The sequence below is a fragment of the Sciurus carolinensis genome, chromosome 10 (assembly GCF_902686445.1).
Source record: "Sciurus carolinensis chromosome 10, mSciCar1.2, whole genome shotgun sequence".
NCBI lineage: Eukaryota > Metazoa > Chordata > Mammalia > Rodentia > Sciuridae > Sciurus > Sciurus carolinensis.
In genome coordinates, this window is record NC_062222.1 from 98,975,190 (window position 1) to 98,982,098 (window position 6,909).

Here is a 6,909-nt window from a genome sequence, read left to right on the forward strand (position 1 = left end):
CTGGACAAACGAAGAATGCTGCCCTTTCAGCCGTGTGCCTTGGACAGGAGCAAGTCACTCACAGTCTGCTCAGGGCGTCCCCGGAGGGGGGCAAGTGCCAGCACCTGGGTCTTACAAAGAAGGCGGTGTTCCTCCAAGGGCAGGGCTTTCCAGGCTGGAGGGCCGAGTGCCTCGGGCTTATTCTGCGGGGACAGAACTAGGTAGTGTTCGGCATCCAGATGTGATGTCACACACATCTCACTTTCGGTAAATCGTGGCTTTGGTTATATTGGTCACCGTTCAAGACTAAGAGGAAAATTGGAGGAGAAAGTTGGTTCCTTTTGATCACGCCCTGATGCACACAGACAGAAATCAGGAAGAAAAACCATCTGTCAGCCAGTAGTGAAGAGTGGGATGGAAAACAGGCTGGGAGGCCTGGCAAGGAAATTCCGCGAAGCCGAGTTGGCTGCGGTCGGCCCGTCGGGTCCCTGAGATGCCCGTCGGGTGCTGCCCACGCCCCCTCTTCTAAGGGGGGTGATGTCAGTAAGGCTGAGTCAGAGCCAGGGGGGCCTTTCAAGCTGCCTGGATGCTTGAGTCCAGCCTGCCCTGCATGGCCTGCGTGACCCCAACGGCCTCACACATGGAGACTGACAGGGTCTCCCTCTCCCATCTGGAAGATCTGACCACTATGCAGAGTAGATGTCTTCACGTTGTGCATTAGGTTTACACTGTTGGGAGGTGTTTCAGAGACAGCATGCTGGTATCCAGACAAGGGAGGACGTGCCCATTCATAAGAAGTCCTCTCAGGCCCCCACTGAGATGTGTGCTGGGGCAGCTCGGGGTGACCCAGGCACAGGGCATGCACCCAGAGACTCCAGGCCCCGCCAGGCACTGGGACATACCCCCAAGTAACTACAGTGTGAGGCAGAGAGTGCTAATTGCCATAAAGGAGGCTCAAAGGACAAACAGAGGGACTCAGGGAATGGTGATCCTCTGCAGCCGATCGATCGTCGGCAGGGACTGGAGGAGGCCCTGGCAGGAATACTGGCAGTCAGAGGGCAGGCAGCGGTGGGTCTGCAGACTGAGGGCTGGGAGCGCCAGGGCAGCCTGGGAGTCATTTCGTCATTAGCGGCAGTGGGTAAGTCGCGCCGTGTGGGAGTGTGAGGGGCGGAGGGTCAGGGGAGGGTCCGGGAGGGGGAGGAATGGCCCCATGAGGCTCATGTCTCCTTGAGCACTGCCGATGTGGAGGCAGCAGTCACCACGTGACCCGGGGAAACCTGGTGGACAAGAGAAGGGGAGGGGAAGGAGGGTGAAGAGGTGGATTCTGGTTCAAGGAGGGACTGGTTTTCTTTTAAGTTAGAAAAGTTCGGGTTCAGCGTGTCCGCAGAGAGGAAGAAACAAGGGGAAAGGGAGGAAATTGAAAACCTGAGTGGAACATGGACAGGAAAAGACATTACACAAAGACTTTGGTGAGAACGTCTGTAGTAGTTTTAGTTGCTATTTGTGATTGCCAAACTGGAAACGACTCCAATGACCACCCGCGGGGGAAAGATAAACTAAATGGTGGCATATGCATTCATCTGGTGGAATGCTACACAGCAAAGAAAAATGAAATGCTGATGTTCTATGAATGACGTGGATGAAACTTGAAGACCCAAAGCTGAGGGAAGGAAGTACAGTAATCTTCACTTTCTGTTGCTCTCTTTGTGTGGTTTCAGTTACCCATGGTCAATAGTGATCAGAAAACATCGAATGGAAAACTCCAGAAATAAACATTTCATAAACTTTAAATTGTATGCTGTTGTGAGTAGTGTGATCAATCCTTGCACCATTCTGCTCTATCCCACTGAGGACGAGAAGCATTCCTCTGTCCAGTGTAGTCACGCTGTATATGCTACCCACCTGTCAGCCATTCAGTGGCTGCCTTGGCTATCAGATTGCAAAGGTTTTCTTCAAGGAACTCTTATTTTACTTAATAATAGCCCCAGAGCACAACCTGTTATCACAGTATATTGTTATAATTGTTCTATTCCATTATTGGTTGTTGCTGTCAATCTCTTACTGTGCTTAAGTTATAAGTTAACCCTTATCATAGGTATGGAGGTGCAGGGGAAGCAGTGTATACAGAGTTCAGTACTCTCTGTGATTGAGGCGTCCAGCTGAGGCCTTAGAACATTTTTGAACCTCACATAAATACAGTCTCACAGTAGGAATTCTTTGTGCCTGTTCTATTTCAGTTTGATACAGTAGTTCTCCCTTATCTATGAAGATTATTTTAAAAAATAATCACAACTGACTTACAGCAATAGAGATCAGAACAGTGGTTACCTTAAGGAGGGTATTAGCTGGGAAGGGCCACAAAGGAGTTTGCTGGGATGCTGGAATGTTCCATAGTGAGCTGGGGTAGTGTTAGTAAGGGTGTGTACCTGTGTGAAACTCCATTGAGCTCTACGTTGAGATTTGTAATTTAATCTTCAAGAGAAAAAGAGAGAGAGAGAAGACAGACTGGGCAGAGTGAAGGGGTAGGTGAGATAAGAAGGGTGTGAATAGGAGAGGATTTTGAAGGCAGATGCTTCTGACCTCCTCGCCATCCAGGCGCAAGAACACAACGCCTCCCTGGAGTGGCGGTGATGAGGACAGAAGCGGGAGGCTTCTGCAAAGGAAGGATCACAGGACTTGGAGGGGGGCCAGGTAGCCTCTAAAGACGAGACTGAGACGCTCCCGAGCCAGCCCCCGAAGGGACTGAGACACCTCCAGATCCACCGGACACTCAGTGCCCTCAGTGACAACTCCAGGGCCTCCCCCACTGTGGACCTGAGCACACGTCTAATCCTGGGGTTCGGCTTGGGCCAGCGCAAACCTTTTCAGTCAGCTGTGGGTTGTTGCCCAGTGACTGGGCATTCGGAGCCTTAAAGCAGCATCCGTGGGTACAGTCCAGGGTCACATCAGCTCTTCGTTTTCTCCTCGTGGAGACCGAATGGGAGGCTGGGGGTGTGGCTCAGTGGTAGAGCACCTACACTTTATGCAAGGTCCTGGGTTCATCCCCAGAGGGGAGAGAGAATCTGAACGGGGTGGAGTGTGGGTCTCCCCCAAACCTGTTAAACAGTCACTCACACTAGAGCTGATGCCACTGAGAATTAAGGGGGATTATTAAGTGGATTAACCCAGTTCACATGTCAAAGAAACGGTTCCTCCCAATATTGATTTCTGAAGCTAATTCAGAGGCTCAGGGCATAAGCTGGGGGAGGCAGCTAGCTCACTGGAGGCTTGGGGCTCAGCCTCCCTGTTCATCATCAGAAGAGCCCAGGAAAACACAATGCCGTGTTCTGCCATTGGTCTCGTGTCCTTGCTAAGGTCCCTCGGGGTTCACTCTGCTGGAGGCCTTTTCAGAGGTACTAATGAGGGGTAGAAGTCAGCCACCAGGGTAAGTTCAAGAAAAATGGCTCAGGGACGAGAGGAAGCTGGAGGCAGAGACGTTGTCCAGGGTCTCCTGGACGCTGGTTCACCTCCGCCCCGTGGACGAGGAGGTGGGCTCACTGGAGCTGACCGGGGCAGTCCGGGAGAGCCTGGGGTTTGCGAGCAGTCCCACAAGGGGAAGCGCCCGGATGTTAATGTAAGTTCCTCCTGCTGGATGGGGTGAGCCAAGGTCGAAGGGACAGTGGCCCAGCAAGCCCGTGCTGTTTCCCCACCTCTGGCAGAACCCGTCCTCAGAGCGCTGCAGCTGCTGTGCCTCAGACGGGACCCAGGAGCAAAGGGGAGGCGACAGCAGGACAAGGTGCACCTGCTCCTGCTGCACCGACCGCTTCCCCTCCGCGTGCTCCGCATCCCGGCCAACTGACCCTTCAGCGAGTCCCCAGCTCACTGAGCCTGGGCACGTGACCCTGTTGCAGGTAGGGGAGGGAGGTGGCTGTGCAGTGGTGGCAGCGCTGGGGAACTCAGTCAGTGGACACACAGGTGAATGCGATGCATCCAGGTCTTGAAAACGCGCATGTCCTAAAAGATGCAGAGCCTCCTGTGCACCAAAATACGGACTCCACGAGGCAGCCCAAGGCCAGGTGAGCTGTGCAGGGAAGAGTTAGGGAGAGAATCAATGGCACCAGGAGCGGACGGGGACGGCAGTCAGCAAGAACAGAGAGGGAAGGCATCCAGACGAAAGGAGGCTTGCGCTGGGGCTTGGTGGAAGCTGCTGAAGCTTAGCCTAAGCAGAGAGAGGAGAGAACATTCCAGAAAGTAGCAGTGGTTGGTGCAAAGGCATGGAGGGGGGCAGTAACAGAATGCTCAGGTGCCGTGAAGGAGCAGAGGTTTCCTGTGCTGGGTGTGTCGTGGGGGCCAACGTGCCCAGTCTGGAGAGTCCACTCCCTGCCCATGTGCCTGGGTGGTCAGTGAAGAACCTGGACTTAGGCCTGAGCTAAGTAGAAGCAGGGAGGGTAAAGGGACATTTTTAGAGGAGCAGAGGAACAGGACCCAGGGAGCCGCCACGTCCGTGCTCCTTCTAAGTGACACAGGAAAGGGAAAGACAGGCCCCCTGAAGGGGTGCCAGAAGTGCAGTCCTGGAGCCGAGCTGGGGAGACAGACCTGGTCACAGCCTCACTCTGCCACTTCCCAGATGGGTGACCTTGGCAAATGGCTCAGCTTCCCTGAGCCTCGGTTTTTGTTTTGCTTTGTTGTTGTCTTAACCTGTAAGAGGCAGACTGACCTCAAAGGGTGTTTGGGAAGCAGCTTAATGAACCTGGGATTGGCACAAGGCAAGTGCTCAGAAAATGTCAGCTACGTTCATAGATTTATTCATTTATTTATTTTTATTTTTTACAAACGGAGGCTTCAGTTGCGTTCTCAACTTCTGCCACGTGGATGCTAAAACTTGCCCGTCTTGAAGGCCCCTGGTGTAGGCACTCTAGATTGCCTCCCCGTGTCTATTCTCCACGTCTACCTGGCAAACTGGGCCTCCATTTTCTTCAATAGAGCGCTAGATTTTATATAACACGCACACCTACGTGTGCACACACACACACACACACGTATATACAGAGGAATTTTTCCCAGCTTCCCTTGCAGTTAGGAGTTATGGTGCTCTGGCCAATGAAATATAAACCCCATGTGCTCCGTGAAGCTCCTGAAGTGAGCTGGCTCAGCAGGCACACACCATTTGCTCTTCCTGCTCTTTGTCCTTCGTCCTACCTGAGATGTAGATGCAATGGCTGAAGCTCCAGTGGCCTGGTTGATCCATGTGGTGATCTTAAGGATGGAATCCTTGGAAATACATCTGGATGTGTAGACAAGGAGCAGAAGGATAGATGGTGGCTGAGTCCCAAACAATAATGGAACAGCCTCATTGTCTTAGATGTCTGTCTCTTAACCTCTCCTTACACGATAAACCTAAGTAAGCACCTGCACTGTGGGAGCCGCTGTATCTTTGACAATATTAATTACAAATTGGAACTAATACATTTCCCCTGGGGCAAAAAAAAATGTGATCATGGCTAACTGTAATGACGGCAGAATCCTGTGTAATCCTTCCCTGCCTGGGGCCTCTCTTTTTCTCTTTCCCACACTAACTTCTCCCCTGCATGGGTTGAATGGGGTCCCCAGCAGATATGTCCATGTCCTAATGTTAGAACCCACAAATTGATCTTATTTGGCAAAAAAGACTTTGCAGACATAATTGAGTTGATGGTCTTGAAATGAGGAGGTCTCCAGCATTATCTGGATGGGTCCTAAGTCCAGTGACAAGTGTGGTTATAAGAGACACACAGAGGAGAGACAGAGAGAACAGGAGAGGCAAGGTGACCATGAAGGTGGGTTGGGGGTGATGCAGCCTTGGGTCCAGGAAGGCAGATGGTCACCAGAAGTTGAAAGAGGTAAAGATCGGGTTCTCCCCAGGAGCCTCTGAAGGGAGCATGGCCCTGCCAGCAACTTGAATTCAGGCTTCTGGCTTCCAGAACTGTAAGGATATATTTCTGTTATGTTAAACCTTCTCATTTGTGGTAACTTGTTATAGCAACCACAGGAAACTCATACATACTCATTGGCACACTGCATAGCAGTCTTGTCCTTGAGCAGGGATAGGGCCTTAAACTCTCTGCAGCTCCTCAGTCAATTCTTCTTGAACCTGATGGGTGTGTTCTTGCATCAGAAACTCACGAGCTAGGTGGCTCTCCCTCCCTGAGGGAGAAAGAAGGAGCCCCAGGACATTGATGTTCTCCTACACATTTCCTTTCCCAGACTCTGTAAACAGCTGTATTCCAGCAGCAGCTGCAACTCTACCAAACCCAAGAGTAAAACCATTTGTAACCATCTGGAGGACACAGCCAGGTCCTCTTTGCTCTGAAATGTCTCTGAGTTTAGAAATCTAAACACATATTCCAGTTTGTCAAGCTTCCCAAAGACTGGGATATATTACATGGTTGCATAATACAGCTCAGCGACTGGACTTGTCTCCTGCCACCCCCACATGGGTCCCGCGTTGGGAGAGGAAGTGGGCTGCAGAGGACTGGAACTCAAGGATGGGGAACAGGAGGGCAGGGAAGCCTGGGTAAGCTGGCTTGAGACACGGGGGCCTTCCCCCAGCGGTAGAAGAAAACCAGCTGTAGAAAGGAAGGCGAACAAGGCGGGTGGCTACACGTTGGTGACAAAGTCATGAATTGGAGTCCAGATTCTTCCTCTAACCTGCTCTGTGACTTTGACCAATTCAGTCTCTAAGATTTGATTTCTTATTCACAAAATAGGGACAGTAACTACATTTACCTTGTAGAGTAGCTGTGGGGGCAAGGTGGGATGAGTGTGTCAGGCAGAATCTAGTTAAGTACCTGCTAACAGAAGCACCTTGTATTTAATTTTCAACAAAATCTTTGATAATAAAGTCACTAGGCTTTCCCTGGCCACAGATGTCTATCAATGCATCCGTTTCCTGCCGACAAGTTATTCAGCCCT